General features: G+C 41.3%; 1 pseudogene; it reads left to right on the top strand.

Moving 5' to 3' along the window:
• The first annotated feature begins 1,906 nt into the window (after positions 1-1,906).
• LOC128636224 (nuclear factor 7, brain-like) lies at positions 1,907-15,280 on the top strand (annotated as a pseudogene).
• The last annotated feature ends 12,405 nt before the right edge of the window (positions 15,281-27,685 follow it).

Raw genomic sequence — 27,685 nt, 5'->3', positions numbered from 1 at the left:
ATTGTGTTGCCTCATTAAAGTGGTGATTGAGTAGCACCCCATACAGAATAACTCATTGCGAGAGTGCAGTGTCTGTAATAGTACTTGGGGAGCGTTGTAGGGCTGCCACAGGAATAGTTATTTTCACGTTGGACGCTTGTGGGATATATTGTTTATGTGAACTGACGTTTCAGGTTTGAACCAATCTATGTGCAATATATATTTATATGAACTATAGCACTGTGAATATGAGGCATTAATATCTTATTATGCTGGATTTCTTTTGGACTCATATTGGGTGACATCAACAGTAAACAATATTTTATTTGTATGAACCAGTTCTATGTAGTGTTATCCTGATGTTCATTTTTTATTAATAAATCTCCTTTTATTAAGCCTTTGTGATTATCGGCCATTTATATTTATTTATTTTCTAATTAATAGTTAATGACCCAGGTGCTGAATATGGTGATCTGCAGCTTTTAGGAGCGCTTTTTTTTCTTCTTTTTTGTTTTTTTCTTAATATTTTTTCACCTGCATGCACTGTTATGTATATAGGCCAGATTACAAGTGGCACATTATTTAGTGCTTTTGCTTGCAGGCGAACACTGCCAGAAGGAAACTTTTGAACCGTGCATATTACAAGTTGAAAGTAAAATGTTTGCCCTGAACAAAATCTTATCAGTAGCAAACATTGCAGCAAAGACAGTTACTTGTTGCATATGTTGTGCATACACAGATATTTGTGTTTGGCACTTTTTCTCAAATCCTTCACTGTAAATTCACTGAATGCCACAGACCTTGGGGCTTGGTTTCTCTAACCAATAAAGTTGATTTCGGGGCGAAATACAACAACAATTAAAATTATGGGGAGGCAAAAAGTGAGTTTAAAATCCTCCACTAAATACAAAAATGTAGAGAAAATAACTCATTGTGTAACCCATTTACAAATATAGACATGAGAAGACTTGCTTTTCCCACAGAAACTCTCTGAATACATTGTTTCCAATGCAGCAAAGGATTCTGGATAAGATATGCAAAGGTGGTGCACGACTCACTTTTTTACTTTTAGCCTGCTTTTTAAGGCAGACTTCCCTTTACGCCATAGTATCACCGTATTACACAGACTTTAAGCTTATCTAGGGTTAGTACAGTGATTCAGATACAGTTGGCCATTTTGTTTTCTTCATACACAAGATTTATTTTCTTTTTAATGACACGATGAGTCCACGGATGATCTAATTACTATTGGGAATATCACTCCTGCCCAGCAGGAGGCGGCAAAGAGCACCACAACAAAGCTGTTAAATATCACCTCCCTTCCCTCCCACCCCAGTCATTCTCTTTGCCTACATTAGAGCAAGGAAGTGGTAAAGTTAGGTGTTAGAAAACGATTCTTCAATCAAGAGTTTATTATTTTTTAAGTAGTGCAAGATTGTGCTGCTTTGTCCTAGGGTGTAGCCGTAGTCCATATCAGTCTCTTCAGTAGAGCAGTGGTGGCTTTAGAGCAATGGGAACTTGTGGGACATAATTCTCACTGCGCCTCCCATATACTGATGCTTCCCTAACTCTGAAAGCCTGAGTAAAATTACTCAGTCTTTTCTTCACAGGTCCATGTGAGGGAGAGGACCTCTCAAACCTGGGAGCTGCCTTGCTGTCGGGCAGGTTAGGAGGTAAGTGCAGACCTTATTTTCTGGCATGCAAGAGAGACTCAGAATAAGTTGGGCACTTTATTTCTAATGGGACACACATTAAGGCTGAGTGGAATTTGGGCTCTTTATTGTGGACAGCTTGGGCGCAGGCACTGGGGCTAGTATAGTAGTATAGAATCTATTTATATTATGCATTCTCTGTTATTTATTCGTTTTCAATCATCGGAGTCCGGTTCCTGTATATCTTGCTGAGTTCTAGATCTGTAATTTTAGAAATGGCTCCTGCCCAAGAGGGAGAGCCAGTGTCAACAAGCAGGTAGGCACCTCAGCAATGCAGCTGAGGTGTAGAGGTGATTTGCAGTATTGGTTAGGTTCACTGGCCTCTATGAATGCAAAAAGTAAAAAAGTTACCGTTTAAAATTTAAAGTGACAGTAATGTTTTTCTGTTTAAAATTTTATTACAAATTTGAACTTTTTATTTGATATTTGGATCCATTGTAAGTCAGTATGGACCAAGAGGCTTTGCAAAATGTCACTTATACTTGTGTTTTAATGCCATTGTGGAACCACCAATCCCTTTCTGTTCCTCATGTATTGAGAGAACGTTAAATTATAGGGATAGACTTTTTTCTGAGCCAACATTTTCCAAGGCAGATGCTGTTCAGGAGTCTAATGACAATGTTCAATATATGCTGCAGCTTTCTCCTCAAGCGTCCCAACTTGTATCGCCCACACATGCAGTGCCCTGCACTTCCTCTTTAACTCCTACTGGGGTTAGGTTGCAAGACATCGCTTCTCTCATGTCTTCTGCGGTTTCTGATGCATTATCTGCCTTTCCCATGCTGCAGGGAAAGCGAAAGAGGAAAAATAGACTTTCAGTAGTTGAGGTTACTGACGCAAATGTTGCTATTCCGGATGCCCCCTCCCAGAAGCCTGAGGAGGAGAATCTTTCGGTAGCATCTGAGGGGGAGATCTCAGACTATGTATAATTCCTCCTGCTGATACTGAAGTTGTATCCTTCAGGTTTAAGCTTGAACACCTCCATCTGTTACTTAAGGAGGTTTTAGCTACATTGGACGACAGCGACACTATGGTCGTAGTCACTCCGAAGATGTAAGCTAAACAAATATTTTGAGGTACCTTCCTCGGTAGAGGTTTTTCCTGTACCAGATCGAGCTTCTGAGATCATTGCTAAGGAATGGGAGAGACCGGATATCCCTTTTTCTCCATCTCCTATATTTAAAACAATGTTTCCCATAGCAGACGCTATCAGGGAGGCTTGGCAAACGGTTTCCAAGGAAGGAGCTTTTTCCACCCTGGCCAAGAGAACTACTATACCCATAGAGGATAGTTGTGCCTTTAAAGATCCTATGGACAAATAATTAGAGGGGTTACTCAAAAAGATGCATGTACACCAAGGTTTACAATGGCAACCAGCTGTGTGCATTGCTACCGTCACTAGTGTGGCGGCATATTGGTTTGATGTGTTGTCTGATGCTATTAGGACAGACACTCCCTTTGATGAGATCCAGGATAGGATAAAAGTCCTTAAGTTGGCTAACTCTCTTCTGGTACGTGAATAGAGTCCCTGTCATTCTGCAAACTATTGACTGCACTCTGGTGTTTTTTTCCTCTTCTGTAACTCTCTTCTGGTATGTGTATATGTACATAGAGCAAATGATTTTAGGTTGTTAACTTAGTCCTACATTTGTTGTACTGTTATCCAATGTCTTATTTTTAATGTTTAGTTAATTGCCATGTGATGTTCAATCCTTATCAATAGTTGCTATTATTCTAAAATGTATTGCTGTCTTATTCCATAGTTTTAACCTCCCCCAAATGTTATTGTCTGTTTACTTAACATCTCACCCTGACCAGACCAGAATCTAACTTTCCAATTAGCCTTTCCAATTGTCTTTGATTAGCAATCAACTAAATTTAGTGGACTCAGCTGACTGCCCTGCCTGCATATATTTCACACTAGTTTGGGATGTGCATTGCCATAATAACATATGTTCACATTTTTAAAGTGAACATTTTATAAGTGAGGCATTAGCAATAGCATGATACAAGAATTGAACAAGGATTGGGCAAGGGGCAAGGGGCAAGAAAAAGGCAAGTACTTTTGTAATATTATGTTTTATATACCTTATTGTTTTCTTATGCAATTGCTACTGTAATACTGTGTCTTATGTGTTTAACTGGTTCCCTCTCTTGTAAAAATGCCTAATATCTTTATATTCCTTTTTGCTGCCATTTGTCTCTATAATAAACTACATTATTCAATTATTCCTTCTCCCTCTCCACCTGCACTGTTCATTAGCCCATCTCTCTTAAACTCACCTTACTTTTGAACTCACAAACTTTACCTGTTCCTAAACACTCTCTCTCCCCCCTGCACCTTGTCTCTAAAGCAGTCTCATTACTGCAAATTTGTATCTCATCTCATGTCACTCTCCCTCTTGCTTTTACTAACTGCTGGTGACATCTCTCCTAATCCTGGTCCCCAACAACTGCCTAGCCGTGCACATCCATGTGTACCATCCCACAGACTCAAAAAACAAAGCTCTGACAACCTTACTCACATTCCTCTTGCATCAAAAGCCACTTCCCCTTTCACTTGTGCACTCTGGAATGCTCACTCCGTTTGCAACAAACTCACTTCTATACATGACCTCTTTATCTCTCACTTCCTCAACCTTCTGGCCCTAACAGAAACTTGGCTCTCTCCCTTAGACACAGCATTCACTGCTGCTCTGTCACATGGGGGTCTCCACTTCAGCCACACTCCTAGGTCTGGTAATAGACAAGGAGGTGGTGTAGGTATTTTACTTTCCTCTCGCTGCACCTTTCAACAAATACATACCATCTCTTCCCTCACATTTTCCTAATTCGAAACCCACATGATTCGCTTATTCTCTCCTCTTTCTATACGTGTTGCAGTCATATACTGTCCTCCTGACTCCTTAACTCAATTTCTAGATCACTTGGCTGCCTAGCTAGCTTATTTCCTTTCCTCAGACACCCCTTCCCTCATTCTTGGTGACTTCAACGTCCCTCTTGACAATCCCACTGCCTCCTCTGCAAAACAACCTCTGCAACTCACTTCCTCTTTCGGTTTGTCACAATGGACTGATTCTCCCACTCACAAAGATGGTCACTCCCTTGACCTGATCTTTAGCTATTGATGCACTCTCTCAAACTTCACAAACTCCCCCTTTCCTCTTTCTGACCTCCATCTCCTTACTTGCAACATATCATCCCTCCCTACAACTCTCCCTCCTTCTGCTCCTCACACCAAACTTCACAGAAGCATTATGTCATTAGATCAACAACAGCTTTCTAATTCCCTCAAACCTCTCCTCTCATTCTTCTCCTCCTTTTCCTGCCCTGACCAATCTATCTGCCACTATAATTCCACCCTTACATCCGTCCTTGATAATCTCGCCCCTCTTACCATAGCTCGGAAATCAAACACTAATCCTCAGCCCTGGCATACTCCTCTGACACGATACCTATGCAGATGTTCCCTTACTGCTGAGCGGCACTGGAGAAAATCTAGGAGTTCAGCTGATGTTCAACATTACAAATTTATCTTGAACTCTTACTGTTCTGCACTTAATTTCCATCAGCAACACTACTTCTCTACTCTTATCTCTAATCTTTCTTCAAATCCAAAACGTTTGTTCTCCACTTTCAATACCCTTCTACGCCCTCCCCCACCTCCTAATACAACTTCTCTGTCAGCTCAAGACTTTGCCAGCAACTTCAATAACAAAATCAACTCCATCAGAAATGAAATCAGCTCTCAACATAATTCCATTCTCTCACTCCCTCAAATGCTCTCAATTAACCACAACCCACATAACCTTAAACTTAGCTCATTCTCCCCTGCTACTGAAGAAGAAGTTTCGGCACTTATACTGCACTGTCACCTCACTACCTGTCCCCTTGACCCTATCCCCTCACTGCTACTTCCCTCCCTCTCTGCTACCCTTACCCCTATACTCACACACACTTTCAACCTCTCCCTCAGCACTGGTATATTTCCCTCATCGCTGAAACATGCACTGGTCACACCTATCCTCAAAAAACTTTCTCTTGATCAAACATCCCCATCCAACTACCGCCCTATTTCCCTCCTCCCTCTTGCATCAAAGCTTCTCAAAAAACTAGTTTATGCATGCCTATCCCATTTCCTTACAATAAACTCCCTCCTTGACCCACTGCAATCTGGATTTCGTCCCCATCACTCCACAGAGACAGCCATTGTTAAGGTTACCAACGACCTACTTACAGCAAAATCAAAATGCCACTTCTCTCTGCTTATCCTCCTTGATCTGTCCGCAGCCTTTGACACTATTGACCACCCTCTTTTGCTCCAAACCCTCCAATCCTTTGGCATCTGTGACACAGCCCTCTCGTGGCTCTCTTCCTACCTGTCAAACCGTACCTTTAGTGTAGCCTTCTCTGGGGCCTCCTCTGCCCCGTCACCACTTTCTGTTGGAGTACCGCAAGGCTCTCTCCTCGGACCCCTTCTCTTCTCAGTCTACACGTCATCACTAGGTTCCCTAATAAAGTCCCATGGTTTACAACATCACTTGTATGCTGACGACACCCAAAATCTACTTCTCTGCACCAGACCTATCTCCTTCCTTGCTAGCCCGTGTCACTAATTGTCTTTCTCACATCTCTAACCGGATGTCCTCTCACTACCTCAAGCTAAATCTCTCCAAAACTGAGCTCCTTATTTTCCCCCTTCTTCAAAACTCTCCAAACCCAATCTCTCTATAACTGTCGACAACTCCATCATTACCCCTACCCCGCATGCCCGATGTCTCAGGGTCACATTTGACTCAGATATTTCTTTCACTCCTCACATTCAGTCCTTGGCTTAAGCCTGCCGCTTCTACCTTAAAAACATCTCTAAAATTAGACACTTCCTTACACAAGACACAACTAAGATTTTAATCCACTCTCTCATTCTTTCCCGCCTCGATTACTGCAACTCTGTCCCCCTTAGCATGTAAGCCTAAGAGTCCAGCTGTTTGTAGATCACCTTCTTAAGAGCTGACTACAACAGTGCAACTCTTGGCAGGGCCCTCTACCCATTTGATCCCTATAATTGTTTTGTTGTACTCTGCATTTGTTTATAGTGCTGCGGAATCTGTTGGCGCTCTACAAATAACCGATAATAATAATAATAATTCCTTTATTACTGATGCTTCCCTACAGGTTATCAAACTGGGAGCAAAGATTTTAGGTTTTTCTGTTCTAGCCCTCAGAGCCTTATGGTTAAAACCTTGGTCTGCGGATCTATCATCTGAGTCTAAACTTTTAGCGATTCCTTACAAAGGGAAGACCTTGTTTAAACCAGGGTTGACAGAAATAATCTCTGATATTACGGGAGGTAAGGTTCATCTTCTCCCTCAGGATAAGAGAACAAAGCAAAATGGACGTCAGAGTAATTTTCGTTGCTTTTCGAAATTTCAAGGGAAATTCTTCCGCTTCCAAGCAAGAACAGTCTAAACTTTCCTGGAGACCCAATCAGTCTTGGAACAAGGGAAAACAATCCAAGAAGCCTGCTGTTGAATCAAAGATAGCATGCAGACCACAAGAGTAACAACGCTGCCACACTTTTAGCTAATAAGCTTAAAAACAGAGCGAGTTCATCTAGAATTCATCATATTCAATCTGGAAATCAGATCTATCGAAAACCCTCAGAGATAGGTGCATGCTTCGAAAAATTCTATTAAAAACTATACAATTTGGAAAACACCCTTGGTCACTCATTAGCCTCAGTTGCTAACATCCTCTCCTTCTTGGACAATCTAAATCTTCCTTCACTGTCATTAGATGATCAGGAAGCACTCTCATCCCCTTTTACACTCAAAGAAATCAAACATGTAATAACACATATGAAAACTTTTAAAACCCCGGGCCCAGATGGTTACTCGGCATCTTTCTATAAAATATACATAAATGAACTAGCTCCACTACTTCTTAAATTCTTTAATCAGGCTAGAAAAGAAGGGAATTTTGCCAGAGAATTTCTAGAAGCCACAGTCATAACTATCCCCAAACCACTAAAAGACCCATCTTTTTGCTCCAATTACAGACCCATATCTTTGATAAACTTAGACATTAAAATCTACGCTAAATTGTTCGTGATCCGTATATCTAAACTACTACTGCAACTCATAAATTTAGACCAAGTCGGGTTCTTCCCAAACCGCGAGGGGCTGGATAACACTAGACGATTGCTAAACATTTGCACCGAATCTACTAGACTTAACAAGCCATTTTCTGTAATCTCATTAGATGCAGATAAGGCTTTTGACCGCGTGAGGTGGTCCTATTTATGGGAGGTCCTCAGGACCTTTGGCTTTCCGGACCAAATTGTTAAAGTGATCCAGGCACTTTATTCAACTCCTTCGGCGATAGTTAAGGGACTAGGATTCCTCACACCCCCTTTCCAATCTCCAACGGCACTAGACAGGGGTGCCCTCTATCACCCCTGCTCTTTGTCCTTGCGATTGAACTGCTAGCTGAGCAAATCAGGCAGGACAGGAAAATAGACGGCATTCGTTTACATGGCACTATTCATAAAATAGCGTTATTTGTCGACGATATAACAATATTCTCCTCGGATCTCCTATCTTCATTCCCGAGGTTGAAGGTAATCCTAGAATCTTTTGGCCACATGTCCCTATATAAATTAAACCTAGACAAAACTGAAATCTTCACCTGGGGATTCCCTCAAGACACAGTTGACACCCTTAAAGTCCAGTATAGAGTCCACTGTACTAATAACTACATATCACACTTAGGAGTTAAGATATCTAATAATATCCCACAAATGATTAAAGAAAACTATTTACCGTTGTTGTTTGAGCTGCGCACTCTAAAAGATAAATGGGATTACACCTACATATCTTGGATAGGTAGATTAACGGCCCTCAAAATGTCATTCTTGCCCAAAATTACTTATCTTTTTAGGTGCCTCCATTTCCGGATCCCAGGTTACATCCTACACCAATTTCAGGGCAAATTCACGAAATACATATGGCAACATAAACCTCCCAGAGTAGCACATAAAATCCTTCAAAGTCCCCTCCACAAAGGAGGGATTGCCTGCCCCTCGATTCTAAGATACTACGAAGGAGCGATGCTCACGCATATAGTACAATGGGGCGCGAAAGAATCTCCTAGTAAATGGAAAACTATAGAACAAGCCTCCCTACCGAACCACATATATTTATCAGACTTGATCTGGATCCCTTCCCATGTACGACGAACCTCGGATATTAGTAACTCTATAATAAGAGAATGTCTCGTTCTATGGGACAAATTAAGACACTACCCGCATGTTGCCCCACACCCCTCACCTATTATCCCTTTGACGGGTCTCCTCCGAGGCCTACCAGACTCCCACCCACATGTTTGGGCTCAAGTAGGAATTCAGACGGTTTCAGACCTCTGGGCTACTTCCCCAACCCCGCACTTCTTAACACTGGTAGAACTACAGACCGAACTAGCTCTTCCCAGACACATGACTTATGAATATACAAGGCTGAGAAGCTTTCTTATTAGTTGGGGATTTAAACCTGAACAACATCGACCTCGCACACTTTGGGAAATAACTTGGCAACAAGGCAACAAGCTACACAGACCCCTTTCAATCCATTACTCTCTAATAGGAAACTCAGACTCTGAGAACAAGCTTCCACACCTACTTAAATGGGAACCATCCTTGAACATGTCCATATCCCCACAGACATGGCAACATGTAATATCCCTTACCAAGAAAGCCTTACACTGTGTTACCCTTTTTGAAACGTACTACAAACTTTTAACGCACTGGTATCTCACCCCCACTAGACTTAATAAAATCTATGGATCCTCTTCACCCTTGTGCTGGCGTGTTTGTGGGAAAAAAGGAGACTCCTTACACATATGGTGGGACTGCCCCATATTAAAGCTCTTATGGAATAGCTGCTTTTGAACACTAGCTAGCTTTGGCATAATGCTCCCCAAAACACCCTCAAATGCCCTCCTCCACATTGGCATTCGCGACCTACCCAAACACCAAGCATATCTATGCATTTATTTGCTAACAGCTACTAAAGCGGCAATAGCCAAATCCTGGAAAACTATAACTCCCCCAAAATGGTCCTATATCTTAATCTACATGGCATATATTCATAGCATGGAGAAAAATGTCTTTTACATAATCCACATAAATATCAACCTCAAATGTTTGAATGGCTTAAATTGTCTATTTATGTGTTCTGTAGGAGCCTGTGAGCTCCAAGCAGAATTTCTATTCTATTTTTTGTTGTACCTGAAGATAATTTATCTTAATAAAAACATTTAAAACCAAAAAAAAAAAAAAAAAAAGCATGCAGGGCAAGCCCCCGATCCGGGACCGGATCTTGTAGGGGGCAGGCTTTCCTTCTTCGCTCAGGCTTGGGTTCGAGATGTTCAGGATCCCTGGGCTGTGAACATAGTATCCCAGGGATACAAACTAGAGTTCAAAAGTTTTCCTCCCAGATGCAGGTTTCTGCTTTCAAGATTTTCTGTAGACCATACAAAAAGAGAGACATTCTTACACTGTGTACGGGACCTCTCCGACCTGGGAGTAATAGTCCCTGTTTCAATGCTGGAATGGGGTCTGGGGCTTTATTCCAATCTGTCCGCGGTTCCCAAAAAGGAGGGAACCTTCAGGCCTATTTCAGATCTCAAGAGTCTAAACAAATTCCTCAGAGTACCCTCCTTCAAGATGGAAACTATTTGTTCCATTCTTCCTTTGGTCCAAGAGGGTCAATTTATGACAACAGTGGATTTAAAGGACGCGTACCTGCATGTTCCCATTCACAGTGATCATCACAAGTTTCTAAGGTTTGCCTTTCTAGACAAACACTTTCAATTCATGGCTCTTCCTTTCGGTCTTGCCACAGCTCCCAGAATTTTCTCAAAGGTTCTGGGATCTCTGTTGGCGGTGCTCCGATTACGGGGAATTGCAGTGGTGCCCTATCTGGACGGCATCCTGGTCCAGGCGCCATCCTTTCAACAAGCAAGGTCCCACACGGAAATGTTGTTGTTCTTCCTGCGATCTCACGGTTAGAAGGTAAATTTGGAAAAGAGCTCCTTAGTTCCAAATACAAGGGTAACTTTCTTGGGAACCATAATTGATTTCCTATCAATGATGATTTTTCTGACAGAAGTCAGGAAATCAAAGATTTTCAATTCCTGCCTAGCGCTTCAGTCTACTCCTCGGCCATCAGTGGCTCAGTGCATGGAGGTAATCGGGCTGATGGTGGCGGCAATGGACATTATCCTGTTTGCTCGTTTCCACCTCAGACCTCTGCAGTTAAACATGCTCAGTCAGTGGAATGGAGATTATGCGGATTTGTCTCCACAAATTCTACTGGAGCAGGAGACAAGGGATTCTCTTCAATGGTGGTTGTCTCAGGATCATCTCTCCCAGGGAACATGCTTTCGCAGACCCTCCTGGGTGATTGTGACAACAGACGCCAGCCTTCTAGGATGGGGAGCAGTCTGGGGCTCCCTAAAGGTTCAGGGAGTTTGGACTCAGTCAGAGTCTGTTCTGCCTATAAACATTCTGGAGCTGAGAGCGATCTTCAATGCTCTTCTGGTTTATCAGGTTCCAGTCAGACAACATAACTTCAATGGCTTACATCAATCATCAGGGAGGAACGCAGAGTTCCTTAGCTATGACAGAGGTAGCCAAGATAATTCGGTTGGTGGAGACTCACTCTTGCTGTCTATCCGCAATCCACATCCCAGGGGTAGACAACTGGGAGGCGGACTTCCTGAGCAGACAGACCTTTCACCCGGGAGAGTGGGAACTTCATCCGGAAGTGTTCTCCAGCCTGATTCTTGAATGGGGTCAGCCGGAATTGGATCTCATGGCATTTTGACAGAATACTAAGCTTCCGAGGTATGGATCGAGGTCAAGGGACCCTCAGGTTGGTGTTGACAGATGCCCTGGCGGTACCTTGGAATTTCAGTCTGGCATACCTATTTCCTTAGTTCACTCTTCTCCCTAGGGTCATTGCTCGAATCAAGCAGGAGAGGGCGTCGGTGATCCTCATTGCACCGGCTTGGCCTTGCAGGATTTGGTATGCAGACCTGGTGGAAATGTCATCTCTTCCACCTTGGAGACTTCCATTGAGGAAGGACCTTCTACTTCAGGGGCCCTTTCTTCATCCAAATCTAGTTTCTCTGAAGCTGACTGCATGGAGATTGAACGCTTAATTTTATCTAAACAGGGATTTTCAGATTCGGTCATTGAGACCATGATCCAGGCTCGTAAACCTGTGACTAGAAGGATTTACCATAAGATATGTTGTAAATACCTATATTGGTGTGAATCCAAAGGCTACTCTTGGAGTAGAGTTAGGATTCCTAGAATTTTGTCATTTCTCCAAGAAGGTTTGGAGAAAGGATTATCGGCAAGTTCCCTAAAGGGTCAAATATCTGCCTTGTCTATTTTGTTACACAAACGTCTGTCATACATTCCAGACGTGCAGTCGTTTTGTCAGGCCTTAGTCAGGATCAGGCCTGTGTTCAAACCAGTTACTCCTCCCTGGAGTCTTAATTTAGTTCTTAAAGTTCTTCAAGGGGCTCTGTTTGAGCCTATGCATTCCTTAGATATTAAGTTGTTATCTTGGAAAGTTTTGTTTCTAGTGGCTATTTCTTCTGCTCGTAAAGTGTCAGAGCTCTCGGCATTACAGTATGAGTCACCTTACGTTATTTTTCATTCGGATAAGGTATTTTTTACGTACAAAGGTAGGTTTTCTTCCTAAAGTTTTTTTCTGACAGGAACATTAATCAGGAGATTGTGGTTCCTTCATTGTGTCCTAATCCTTCTTCTCAGAAGGAACGACTTCTACAAAATTTAGACGTGGTTCGTGCTCTAAAATTTTACATACAGGCGACCAAGGATTTTCGTCAGTTCTCTGCCTTGTTTGTGGTTTTCTCGGGAAAATGTAAGGACCAGAAAGCTACGGCTACTTCTCTTTCCTTTTGGCTGAAGAGTATCATTCATTTTGCTTATGAAACTGCTGGATAGCAACCTCCAGAGAGGGTAATGGCTCATTCCACGAGGGCTGTTTCTTCCTCATGGGCATTCAAAAATTAAGCTTCTGTAGATCAGATTTGCAAGGCTGCAACTTGGTCCTCTCTTCACACTTTTTCAAAATTCGACAAATTTGATACTTTTGCCTCGGCTGAGGCCACTTTTGGGAGAAAGGTTCCTCAAGCCGTGGTGCCTTCCGTTTAGGTTCCCTGTCTTGTCCCTCCCTTATCATCTGTGTACTCTAGCTTGGGTATTGATTCCCAATCGTAATTAGATGATCCGTGGACTCATCGTGTCATTAAAAAGAAAAAAAAAATGTATGCTTACCTGATAAATGTATTTCTTTATTGACACGATGAGTCCACGGCCTGCCCTGTTCTATAGACAGGTTGTTTTTTGTTATAAACTTCAGACACCTCTGCACCTTGTTGCTTCCTTTCTCTCCTTTACTTTGGTTGAATGACTGGGGTAGGAAGGAAGGGAGGTGATATTTAACAGCTTTGCTGTGGTGCTTTGTGTCGCCTCCTGTTGGGCAGGAGTGATATTCCCAATAGTAATTAGATGATCCGTGGACTCATCATGTCAAAAAAGAAATACATTTATCAGGTAAGCATACATTTCTTTTTCATGCTGCTGACACCTACGTGACTAGCTATGGCCTCTGTTGCTAACCCAGCCACTGAAACAAAAAAAAAAAACAATTTATTATAAGCCAATGAGGCCGACAGTAACCCTGATGAATCCCCAGTTAGCGATGAGGCAGAAGAGGAAGATAACGAGGAGGATGACGGAGATGAGGAAAACGAAGAATCCAAGGAGGTTGAGCAGTCAAGGTTGGAAACACGTACTCGTGCAAGCGGTCTGACAGCACTCTGCATGATGCTGAGATTGTAAAGACCAGAATGAACAAGCAAGCTGGAAGAGAGGAGTATTATGTGCATTAAGTTGGCTTGAATCGTCGCCAAAATGAGTGGGTGGACAAAACTCGATTGGTGTTGTCCAAACTAGTAAAAGAAGAGGCAAACAAGACCAATGGGAATGTCCAGGAGATGACGGATATCACAGAGCAGACAGAATCCAGGACCCCACAGAAAAGTTGAGGAACACGAAAAAGAACCGGAGAAATTAAAGGTAGAAGCTGTTGAACCAGTATCAAACTCTGGAAAGGCTGGTGTTTTTGCTGAATAAATGACCTGCCCTGTGTGTCTTGAGCATTTTAAAGATCCTGTAATGGTGGGGTGTGGCCATAACTTCTGCTGAAACTGCATTGACAAGGCCTGGCAGGGCAAGGATTCATTCTTATGTCCAGGCTGTAATAAGACTCTCTCTGAGAACAAATACACCACCAACCGAGCCCTAGCAAACTTGGTTAAAAAGGCTGCCAGTTCCAGTGCCTCTGCTACTCCAGTAGGGAAGGCACATTCAATGGAGAACTGCCCTGTACATGATAAGAGGCTGAAGCTGTTCTGCAACGATGATGGTACCCTTAGCTGTGTCATTTGTTGGGATTCTCTTAAACATGTCAACCATAACTTCCTGCCCATATTTGATGCAGTGGGTGTATACAGGGAAGAGCTTACAGCTATCGTATCCCCGTTGGAAGCTTCTCTAAAAATGATTGAGCAGCTAACTAGCCAGCTGAATGAAAAGATAGATCAACACAAGACCAATGTGTTTGAAAAGATACACAAGTTTCTGAAGCTTTGTGAGGAGAAGCTATTAGAGCAGCTGAAGGAACAGGGAGATAGTTTGCTGAAGGAAATGGAGCAGAACCTGGTCAAGATGCAGGAAAAACGAGACAACAATCTCTGTGGCTGAGAAACGAATGAATGAAAAGGACGCCATCTCCTTCCTTACAGACATAAAATCTTTTGTTGACAAGTGTCAGGAGCAGCAGAATAAAGTTATATCTTCTGGTAACACCTTCCTTTCCAAGGATCTGTGTCAGAGAACATTTAAAGGACCCACCCAATACATTTTATGGAAGGAGATAAAATCTCTTATTGTCCTGTACCTGTCTCCAATGATGCGAGGTCCAAGCACTGCTCACCATAACTTGCTTCTGTCTGATGTGCTGACCAGTGTTAAGTACAGAGATGCCAAACTCCCACTCCCTGACAACCCAAAGCATTTCAGCCAGTGTATTCTTGTTCTGGGATCTCAAGGCTTTGATTCAGGGCATCACTGCTGGGAAGTGAAAGTTGGCGAAAAGACTGCCTGGGATGTTGGCATGGCCAGAGAATCCAGTAATCGCAAGGGAAAGATCAAGCTCAACCCTAAGTATGGTTACTGGGCCATCTGGCTAAGGAATGGCAATGCCTACAAGGCCCTGAAATCTCCATCAAAGTCTCTGGAGTTGGCCACAAAGCCCAAGAGAAATGGTGTTTATGTAGATTATGAGGGAGGTCAGATCTCATTCTACAATGCAGATAACATGACCTCTATTTACACTTTCAATGCCACCTTTACAGAGAAGCTCTATTCATACATGTGGATCCCCTGCACCTTGTCCACAACTAATGTTGTTGGGCAGCCTTTGACTTAAAATCTACTTCAGTGATATTTCTCCCCTGTCTCATGCTTCAGTCTTTCCGCTCTGCTCTAATTGCAGATAATTGTAGTTGTGAAACTTCTTTGATGCTAAATATTTCCTGTATAGTCAAACTTGAATTTTTCAAATGTAAACTGGAAAGATGTGAGGCTGTTGGTAAACCATGCATTTCAGTTATTGAATTATGCTTAGACTTTTCAAATCAGATGCCTCTCTTGCCTGCATATACAAATATATTTACAGGGAACAACCAGTTCCCTTATACCTCAATGTAAAGGCACTTTTCAGTGGCATTTTGTTCTAACACCCCATTCCCGCCAACTTTAGCCCCAAAATATTGCTTAGAGCAGTAATTATAATAAAAAATAAAGATGCTGCTACCTTTTAATTTTTAATAAAATACGCTAGACAGTATTTTAGGGCCATTTGGGGCACATTTATAAAATTAAACAGAGATCTGATCTCTGGTTAATGTTATAAGTGCTAATTGCTACCGCAAGCTCGTGGTAGCAATAACCAGCCACTTGTAATGGCTGATTAATTTAGCCCTCCACTTGTAATCTAGCCCAAAATGTATTAAACTATTTATCAACAGAATCCCCATAGACTTTAATTGTGATATTCTGTTGAAATTCATTAGATACGTTTTTCTTAAAGGGCCATAATACCCAAATGTTTAAACACTTGAAAGTGATGCAGTATAACTGTAAAAAGCGGACTAGAAAATATCACATGAACATCTCTATGTAAAAAAGAAAGATATTTTACCTCACAAGTTCCTCAGTAGCCACATCCCATCCCATTGTAAAGGATTTCTAAACAGCAAATAAGTATGTCTGTCACGGAACAGCCGAAGGGATGAGCCTCGTGCACTCTCATCTTATTTCCCTATTCAGTGTATGGAAGTTTACAATGAAATCTCATGAGAGTTAAGTCAAATCTCATGAGATCACAGTAAAAGAGTTCATGACCTCAGCATTGCTGATGCTGATTGGCTGCTGTTCATTTCTTCATTTTTTAATTTTATTTTACCTGCAGCTGGGCAACAGCTGAGTATAACTTTTTACACAGAACTTACTCTGCTGAGCTGAGGAAATTGTGAGGTAAAATATCTTCCTTTTTTACATAGAGATGCTCAGGTGATATTTTTCTGTAAGCTTTTTACAGTTATACTGCATCAGTTTCAAGTGATTTAGCATATGAGTATTATGTCCCTTTAAGCATTGTGATCGACCATATAATTATTTAATTACTAGTCTTGTCTGTCAGTTATGTTAAATAAAACCCACTGTCATCTAAATGGTAAGCATTCTTTTCAGCACTTAAAGCAACAGTTAAAATGCAGTCTTGAGTTTGAAAAATGGTTGGATTAAATTGCCAACTTTTGTGTTGCAATTGTTTTTCCATAGCCAAACTCCACCTACCACTAACATTATATGGAGGAGTAAATCTGTACTTGTTACTAGAGTAGAAAAGGCTTGCCACAGTCATTAAGTTAGCATAATCACCATCATTTTGCAGTTCCTTATAACCTTTTCTGGTTATTTATGTGCTAGCAAGAATAGGAACAAAATGTATCATTTAAAGGGACAGACTAGTCCGAATTAAACGTTCATGATTCAGATATGGCATGCCATTTTAAACACCTTTCCAATTTACTTCTCTTGGTACTGTTTGTTGAAAGATAGGCTCATATGCTAATTTCTAAGCCCTTGAAGGCAGCCTCTAATCTCAGTGCATTTGGACAGTTTTTCCCAGCTAGACAGCACTAGTTCAAGTGTACCATATAGATAATATTGTGCTCACTCCCATGTAGTTAGTTTTGAGTCAGCACTTATTGGTTAAAATGCAAGTCTGTCAAAAGAACTGAGATAAGGGGCAGTCTGCAGAGGGTTAGATACAAGGTGATCACAGAGGTAAAAGTGTATCAAAAAGTGTATCAATATCTATCTATCTCTTTTTTTATGTTAAATTAAGCAATTATTTTGTACTTTGTATAGCTGAAATTGATATAATATTAGAAAATATTTCACAGTTCCCACCCAGCTACTTCATAATGCCAACGCCTAGCAAAATATTCTGTGGAGAATATATATATATATATATATATATATATTAGGCTGCAAGATTAATCGTGGATGCGGTTTTAAACCGCGATTAATCGCCACGGTTTAAAAACCCAGAGAGTACACGATATTTAAAAAAAAGAGGGAGGATGAGAGGCGGACCTGAGAATGCCCGCGAAACGGACATTTTGAAAGAGATTAAAGAGTGTGTGGGAGTCATCTGGGAGTGGTGTGGCGGTGGTCAAGCGTTGGTGTGGAGGTGGTCAAGCGGTGGGACAGCTCAAAGTTATGAGCAATAAAGTGAGTATTGTACAAAAACTTTAAAGTGCCTTAATTACTTTTTTTAAAAATTTTGTGGTTTGTATTTTTTTGCTCCAAGAGTGCATTCAACATTGAGAAACATGTACAGTAAGATTCTGTAGTGTACTGTTAAATAAACGTTTCTAACCACATCACAGGTAGCCAATTTTATTTTAACTATTTTCTGGTTTGTAATTTTATGCTCCAAGAGTGTATTGGACATTGAGAAACATATATATATATATTACACAGAGCTCAAAATTCCCACTAGCCATTGGCGAGTGGAAATTTAACGGTGGCAAGGGAAAGTTAGTTAGTGAATGTTAGTCCTATTGCAGCACTGGCAAACACACATTTTGGACTATGTGCGAAAACTATTTTCTAAAGGGATATTATATAGTCATGAAAGTACAAGGATACGTTATTCCTCTAGGGCTGGAGGGACCCAATTGGTGCAAAAGACTGTCAATTCTGAGAGGGTAAACAGGGGCAGAGAGATTGTAGAAAAAAAGTGGAAGTGGAGAAGAAGGTAGAATTAAGAGAGAATGGATAAAAAAAAAGAGTGAAAAGATATGAGAGAGGGGAAAGAAACCGTGTAAAGAGAAGACATGGCCTGATAGAGAAAGCAGGGGGTAAAAGGAGAGGGTAAAAAGAGAGATTGAACAGAGGAAGGAGTAAAGAAAGATAGTTAAAGGGACATGAAGCCTAAATGTTTTCTTTCATGATTCATAAAGATCATGTGATTTAAAACAACTTTCCAATTTACTTCTATTATTTAACTTACTTCCTTGTCTTGTTATCCTTTGCTGAAATGTTTACCTAGGTAAGCTCAGGAGCAGCAAATAACCTAGGTTCTAGCTGCTGATTGGTGGCTGCATATATATACCAATTGTCATTGGCTCACCCATGTGTTCAGTTAGAAACTAGTAGTGCATTGCTCCTCCTTCAACAAATGATACCAAGAGAATGAAGAAAATTTGATAATAGAAATTGAATGTTCTACCTAAATCATGAAAGAACATTTTTGGGTTTCATGTCCCTTTAAGAGCGAGAAGGGAGGGATGGTAATTAGAAAAAAATCTCCAGGCGCGTATTGTTAAATACGGGAAGTATATTGCTGCAATACGCTGTCACATTGCGTGATCCTGGGCAGACAGGTTCGAATAAGCAAACACTGTCCGTCTGGTAGTTGATAAATGCCGGCCAATGTGTTTATTTTTAACTATGAAAAAAAAAAGAACCTTAAAAATGTAAAACACCATGTACAGCATTATTAACCTATTCATTGCCTTTCATTGAGCTGGTGAGGAGACCCAAGCAGAAAATTATTTCAAAAATCATTTGAAAAGAATGTAGCCTACAGAGGAGCCAGGATTAAGTCTTTACTCATTTATACAGTGTCAGAATTTCCTGCCTCTGTTGTTTTAGCTTTGTGCCTGGCAGTTTTCCCTTGATAAATGACACATCAGAAAGTGTGTATAATGCGATGCATCAGGGAACGGCCATTATGTATCCGTGAAGTGAACTGTTCATTCTGCTCCCTATACAGCCTCATAGAGCATATAAAGTGCCTACAAGCTCTCACACAAGTAACTGAATGTATTCCATCTTTTGTCTGCCATCCGTCAATCCCTCTTAATGATAAACTATGATTCCCTCTAGCAGCCAGGGACCTTGGCTTTCTTGATGCTTTGCAGAAGGAAGCCGTTAGGCTATAGCAATCAGCCCAGAGGGGATATTGATCATCTCAAGTCATTGATAACCCACAGCACAGCTCATTGCATACACTCCCTACGAGGCTGAAGCTGAGTTTTCCACCTCAACAAGAGTAATGTAATCCCATTAAATGCCAGAGAAAATAGCCTGAGCATTTTGCCTGCCTCTTGCTCTCTCGTTTCCTCTCCAGCACTCATGTGGAATAATTGAAATGCACTGTGCAGGATTATTGAAGCTTTCTATTGATTGATGCCTGTTTCAAGATTAAGATTTTAAATGTGTAGAACCACCTTGTTCTTACATGGAAAAAAATATAGCAGAAGGGAATAAAAAGTCAGTACCATTGTATTGTGTGTGCGAAACAAATTCTACACAGCAGAGGCGTATTTTGACCTAAGCAAACAAGGCATTTGCCTAGGGTGACAGATTGGAAAGGGAAAGCACTTTTTTTGTGGCTGTAGTTGTAAGAAACTTACCATTATACAGGTATATGATTGGAGATTTTGCCCAAATAGCTTACATACTAGGGGGTATAATAAGAGACTCCCCATAGAGCTTACAGTTTAGAGGTAGCTCTGAACCTTTCTTTTATTCAGCTAGATATTGCCTTTAGTTCTGTTGGCTTTAAGCACTTACGCCTAGATTTAGAGTTCTGCGTTAGCCGTCAAAACCAGCGTTAGGGGCTCCTAACGCTGGTTTTGGGCTACCGCTGGTATTTAGAGTCAGTCGGGAAAGGGTCTAACGCTCACTTTGCAGCCGCGACTTTTCTATACCGCAGATCCCCCTACGCCATTTGCGTATCCTATCTTTTCAATGGGATCTTTCTAACGCCGGTATTTAGAGTCTTGGCTGAAGTGAGCGTTAGAAATCTAACGACAAGACTCCAGCTGCAGAGAAAAGCCAGGAGTTAAGAGCTTTCTGGGCTAACGCCGGTTCATAAAGCTCTTAACTACTGTGCTCTAAAGTACACTAACACCCATAAACTACCTATGTACCCCTAAACCGAGGCCCCCCCACATCGCCGCCACTCTAATAAATTTTTTTAACCCCTAATCTGCCGACCGCACACCGCCGTCACCTACGTTATCCCTATGTACCCCTAATCTGCTGCCCCTAACACTGCCGCCCCCTATATTATATTTATTAACCCCTAATCTGCCGCCCCCAAAGTCGCCGCCACCTACCTACAATTATTAACCCCTAATCTGCCAACCAGACCTCGCCGCTACTATAATAAAGTTATTAACCCCTAATCCGCCTCACTCCCGCCTCAAAAACCCTATAATAAATAGTATTAACCCCTAATCTGCCCTCCCTAACATCACCGACACCTAACTTCAAGTATTAACCCCTAATCTGCCAACCGGACCTCAACGCTACTCTATTAAATTTATTAACCCCTAAAGCTAAGTCTAACCCTAACACTAACACCCATCTAAGTTAAATATCATTTTTATCTAACAAAATAAATAATTACTTATTAAATAAATTATTCCTATTTAAAGCTAAATACTTACCTATAAAATAAACCCTAATATAGCTACAATATAAATTATAATTATTTTGTAGCTATTTTAGGATTTATATTTATTTTACAGGCAACTTTTTATTTATTTTAACCAGGTACAATAGCTATTAAATAGTTAAGAACTATTTAATAGCTACCTAGTTAAAATAATTACAAAATTACCTGTAAAATAAATCCTAACCTAAGTTACAATTAAACCTAACACTACACTATCAATAAATTAATTACATACAGATACCTACAAATAAATACAATTAAATAAACTAACTAAAGTACAAAAAATAAAAAAGAACTAAGTTACAAAAAAAATAATAATAATTTACAAACATTATAAAAATATTACAACAATTTTAAGCTAATTACACCTACTCTAAGCCCCCTAATAAAATAACAAAGCCCCCCAAAATAAAAAAAATGCCCTACCTTATTCTAAAATAAAAATTGAAAAGCTCTTTTACCTTACCAGCCCTTAAAAGGGCCTTTTGCGGGGCATGCCCCAAAGAATTCTGCTCTTTTGCCTGTAAAAAAAAAACATACAATACCCCCCCAACATTACAACCCACCACCCACATACCCCTAATCTAACCCAAACCCCCTTAAATAAACCTAACACTAAGCCCCTGAAGATCTCCCTACCTTATCTTCACCACGCCGGGTATCACCGATCCGTCCAGAAGAGGCTCCGAAATCTTCATCCAAGCCCAAGCGGGGGCTGAAGAGGTCCATCATCGGGCTGAAGAGGTCCATCATCGGGCTGAAGAGGTCCATCATCGAGCTGAAGAGGTCCATCATCCGGCTGAAGATGTCCATCATCCGGCTGAAGTCTTGATCCAAGCGGGGGCTGAAGAGATCCATCATCCGGCTGAAGTCTTCTATCAAGCGGCATCTTCCATCTTCTTTCTTCTGGATCCATCTTCATCCCGCCAACGCGGAACATCCATCCTGGCCGACGACTTCCCGACGAATGACGGTTCCTTTAAATGACGTCATCCAAGATGGCGTCCCTCAAATTCCGATTGGCTGATAGGATTCTATCAGCCAATCGGAATTAAGGTAGGAAAATTCTGATTGGCTGATGGAATCAGCCAATCAGATTGAGCTCGCATTCTATTGGCTGTTCCTATCAGCCAATAGAATGCGAGCTCAATCTGATTGGCTGATTGGATTAGCCAATCGGATTGAACTTGAATCTGATTGGCTGATTCCATTGGCCAATCAGAATTTTCCTACCTTAATTCCGATTGGCTGATAGAATCCTATCAGCCAATCGGAATTCGAGGGACGCCATCTTGGATGACGTCATTTAAAGGAACCGTCATTCGTCGGGAAGTTGTCGGCCAGGATGGATGTTCCGCATCGGCGGGATGAAGATGGATGCGGAAGAAAGAAGATTGAAGATGACGCTTGATAGAAGACTTCAGCCGGATGATGGATCTCTTCAGCCCCCGCTTGGATCAAGACTTCAGCCGGATGATGGACCTCTTCATCCCGATGATGGACCTCTTCAGCCAGATGATGGACCTCTTCAGCCAGATGATGGACCTCTTCAGCCCGATGATGGACCTCTTCAGCCCCCGCTTGGGCTTTGATGAAGATTTCGGAGCCTCTTCTGGACGGATCGGTGATACCCGGCATGGTGAAGATAAGGTAGGCAGATCTTCAGGGGCTTAGTGTTAGGTTTATTTAAGGGGGGTTTGGGTTAGATTAGGGGTATGTGGGTGGTGGGTTGTAATGTTGGGGGGGGTATTGTATTTTTTTTTTTACAGGCAAAAGAGCAGAATTTTTTGGGACATGCCCCGCAAAAGGCCCTTTTAAGGGCTGGTAAGGTAAAAGAGCTTTTCTATTTTTATTTTAGAATAGGGTAGGGCATTTTTTTATTTTGGGGGGCTTGTTATTTTATTAGGGGGCTTAGAGTAGGTGTAATTAGCTTAAAATTGTTGTAATATTTTAATAATGTTTGTAAATTATTTTTTTATTTTTTGTAACTTAGTTCTTTTTTTATTTTTTGTACTTTAGTTAGTTTATTTAATTGTATTTAATTGTAGGTATTTGTATGTAATTAATTTATTGATAGTGTAGTGTTAGGTTTAATTGTAGATAATTGTAGGTATTTTATTTAATTAATTTATTGATAGTGTAGTGTTAGGTTTAATTGTAACTTAGGTTAGGATTTATTTCACAGGTAATTTTGTAATTATTTTAACTAGGTAGCTATTAAATAGTTCTTAACTATTTAATAGCTATTGTACCTGGTTAAAATAAATACAAAGTTACCTGTAAAATAAATATTAATCCTAAAATAGCTACAATATAATTATAATTTAACAGGTAAGTATTTAGTTTTAAATAGGAATAATTTATTTAATAAGAGTTAATTTATTTCGTTAGATAAAAATTATATTTAACTTAGGGGGGTGTTAGGGTTAGACTTAGCTTTAGGGGTTAATACATTTATTAGAGTAGCGGCGAGGTCCGGTCGGCAGATTAGGGGTTAATACTTGAAGTTAGGTGTCGGTGATGTTAGGGAGGGCAGATTAGGGGTTAATAATATTTATTATAGGGTTATTGAGGCAGAAGTGAGGCGGATTAGGGGTTAATAACTTTATTATAGTAGCGGTGAGGTCCGGTCGGCAGATTAGGGGTTAATAATTGTAGGTAGGTGGCGGCGACGTTGGGGGCGGAAGATTAGGGGTTAATAAATATAATATAGGGGTCGGCGGTGTTAGGGGCAGCAGATTAGGGGTACATAGGGATAATATAGGTTGCGGCAGTGTACGGAGCGGCAGATTTGGGGTTAATAATAATATGCAGGGGTCAGCGATAGCGGGGGCGGCAGATTAGGGGTTAATAAGTGTAAGGTTAGGGGTGTTTAGACTCGGGGTACATGTTAGGGTGTTAGGTGCAGACTTAGGAAGTGTTTCCCCATAGGAAACAATTGGGCTGTGTTAGGAGCTGAACGCTGCTTTTTTGCAGGTGTTAGGTTTTTTCAAGCTCAAACGGCCCCATTGTTTCCTATGGGGGAATCGTGCACGAGCACGTTTTTGAAGCTGGCCGCGTCCGTAAGCACCACTGGTATTTAGAGTTGCAGTGGCAGTAAATTATGCTCTACGCTCCCTTTTTGGAGCCTAATGCAGCCCTTCTGTGAACTCTAAATACCAGCGGTATTTAAAAGGTGCGGGGGAAAAAAACACTCGTAGCTAACGCACCCCTTTGGCCGCAGAACTCTAAATCTAGCGGTTAGTATTTTGTTTGGGGAAGTATTGTTTCAAGAAATCTGTGTTTGCTATTTTTTATAACAGATAGATGTGTGTCTATGTGCGTGTGTATAAATCTGTGAGTGTGTGTGTATATGTCTGTGACTGCTTGTGTGTGAACATTTATTTTTGAAATGCCATATAAAAAATTCACATTACTCCCTGACCAAAAAGTATGGCCAACAAAGGCCTAAAATTTTAGGGGTATGGGTGGGTAGAGGGACAGCAGAATTTGGATTGGCTAGGGCAGCATGAAACCTAAATATGCCACTACTACTCAGTATATATGTGTCTCCATGTGTGTCTATAAAAATAGCAGATTTCATTAGACTATATTAAAGAACCAAGTTTATGCGTTGATCATAATCTATTGTTTAATACATATGGCTGCTGACTGTAATCTTGTGATATTTCATAGTAATCTTCCTTATACTGAGGAGGTAAATAACATGCCAGGTGCACGGTCCTTTGCAAGTCCCATGACTAATATCCTGATTGACTTCTTAAAGTCCCTTAACCATGGGATGTGGCTACTGAGGAAATTTTGAGTTCAATTATCAAGAACCTATACAAGAGCTTTATATCCCTCCCATGTCTTTCTTAGTTTTGTTCTTGGCCTTGTGGGCGATGGTTGAGAATAAGAGGTTGTTCCAGCTATTTGCTTATGGATTACAAATTGGGAGCCCAGACCTATGTGAGTCCCTATGGAGTATAATTTACAAAGAAGACTCTTCACAGCAGCTGAATTATACAGGGACAAAGGAATACCCTGTTATGTGCACACAATTTCCCTAACGGGATTGCAGCCGTAACTACCCTCAGGCGTTGCCGTGACTCGTACCTATACTCCCCCTGAGGGACTCTGGTTTTTTCTACTGAAATCCTCTGAGGTACTCAATACCTGCACTGGATGGGCTCTATACTGGATACTGCTGCAGCTGCATTGACATGCCTGGTAAGCCAGTGGAGGGGTGCTGTGTAAGGTAAGTGGCTTTACACAGCATAGTCCCAGGAAGGAGGGGACTACCCATAAAAGGAGCTGCCGGGGGTACTTAAGGGCTTTTATTATTTCTTGGGGCTTTAAAGCTTATTACATTGGGAGATTGTAAAAGTGTCTGAGGGAGGTTTTTTTTATAGTGTAGAGGGCATTCTACCAGGTTTTCTCTGTACTGTTTATTATATAAGGTGTCATTGTATACTGTTATATAAGTACAAACATGGAACAAAATGTTTCTGTCCCCACTGCTTTCTATACAGGTGTCAGTTTCTTATATCCAACTAGCTACAATTATTTGTTTATTTTGCAAATCTGTTCCAGTATGCCAGGTCAACCAGAGAATGTTGTACCTCAGATTTTGTATGCAAACCAAACACAACCTTCCAATTCTCAGAGGGAAGATTGCCCAATACACTACTGATTTTACTCCTGAATTTAAAAGCAGCATGTATAAAATTTTGACAGATTGTTTGGCGGCAATCCCTAAACCAAGTAAGCATAAGCATACATCTGGGGCTTTATATTTCTAAATTAAACTCTTTGCTCAAACAAGTCTTTTGGCTGTTTCTCTCACCTTTTGCATTAAAGTACTTAAAAAGGTTCAAGCATTTATAAATTATTAAGATCAATGTCAAAAATATGTCTATGGCAGTGATATCCTTTTGGCTTAAATCTTGGTCAGCAGACATGACCTCTAAAAATAGACTGATAACTCTTTTCTTGTAAGCAAAAATTCTATTTGGTTCAGACTTGGACAGTCACTGGTGGGAAAGGAGCCTTTCTTCCTCAGGATAAAAAATCCAAAGGAAAATTTGTTTTGTCCTCCCTCTTCTCAGAAACCTAAACCCTCCAAGTCAGCCTGGAAGCCTGGTTTTTCATAGTCAAAGAACAAGCAATCCAAAAAGTCCAACACCACTAAATCAGCATAAAGGTACTGCGACTGAATCAGACTCTGTTCTGGTAGGGGCCAGACTGAGTCTCTTTCAGGAGGCATGGTACAGGTATGTCCAGGACAGCTGGGTTTGAAATATCATTTCTCAGGGTTACCGGATAGGCTTCCAGTCCAGACCTCCTTGAGGATGATTCCTTGGGTCCCATGTTCCCAAATTAAAGTTAAAGTCAGCTGCCTTTCCACACTGTGTTCAGGAATTAGAGGATATGGGGTAATTATCTCTGGTACCTGTATCTCAACAGGCTCAAGGGTTTTACTCCAATCTGTTCATTGTCCCAAATAAGGAAGGGACTTACAGACCTGTCTTAGACCTAAAGACTTTTAACATGTTTGTCATGGTTCTCACTTTCAAGATGGAAACCATTCACACAATCTTGCCCTTAATTCAACAGGGTCAATTTATGACTACAATAGACCTCAAGGATGCATACCTGCACATTCCCATGTGAAGGGATAACTATCAATTCCTGAGCTTTGCTTATATGGGAAAACACTATCAGTTTTTCCCTCTTCCATTTGGTCTGGCTAAAGCTCCACGCATCTTTACTAAAGGTGCTATGTTCTCTGTTAGCAGTGATCAGAGCTCAGGGGATTTCTATTGCACTGTATCTTGACGGCATACTGTTGCAAGCTCCTTCTCTGTCATTAGCCGTCACTCATACTCACAAGCTTCTATTATTTTCCAAGACCATGGTTGGAAGATCAATGTCCTAAAAGCTCATTATATCCTGCTACAAGGGTAACATTTTTAGGAGTCATAATAGATTCAGTCTGTATGCATCTGTTCCTGATGGAACCGCGTAGGTTAAAACTCCAGAGAGCATGTCTCTTGCTACAGAGTACTCCATTGCCGTCTGTAGCTCAGTGCATAGAGGTAATGGGTCTTATGGTAGCTGCTTCAGAAGTGGTTCCTTTTGCCCACTTTCACTTACGTCCCCTTCAACTATCCATGTTCAGTCAGTGGTCAATAATTATCTACATTTGGAGCAACAAATTTCTCTGGATTAATCCATCATACAATCTTTTTCTTGGTGGACACAAAGGGGCATATGTATCAAGCTCCGAATGGAGCTTGATGGACCGCTGCTCCATAACCTGTCCGCCTGCTATGAGCAGGCGGACAGACATCGCTGGAAATCAACCTGATCGAGTATGATTGGGTTGATTGACACCCCCCAGCTGGCGGACAATTGGCTGCGAGTCTGCAGGGGGCGGCGTTGCACCAGCAGCTCTTGTGAGCTGCTGGTGCAATGCTGACTACGGCGAGCGTATTGCTCGCCGTATTCAGCGAGGTCTGGCGGACCTGATCCACAGTGTCAGATCAGGTCCGCCAGACCTTAATAACTAGAGGCCAAAGTCTTTTTGTGACCCTTGTGGCATCTTTTCTTCATCAGTCATGAGTCATTGTCACGACGAATGCTGTCTGGAATTTTCGAAGGGTGCAAAGAGTTTGGTCTCCTTTAGAGGCAAGGTAGCCAATTAAAATTCTGGAACTTCGAGTGCTTCTTTGAGCTCTTCAGACCTGGTCTCTGTTGAAGGAGGAAAAATGTATCCGCTTCCAGTCCGACAATATCACAGCAGTGACC

Source organism: Bombina bombina, chromosome 7 (assembly GCF_027579735.1).
Source record: "Bombina bombina isolate aBomBom1 chromosome 7, aBomBom1.pri, whole genome shotgun sequence".
Taxonomy (NCBI): domain Eukaryota; kingdom Metazoa; phylum Chordata; class Amphibia; order Anura; family Bombinatoridae; genus Bombina; species Bombina bombina.
The sequence above is the reverse complement of the archived record's forward strand: the minus strand, read 5'-3'. Positions and strand labels throughout refer to the sequence as shown.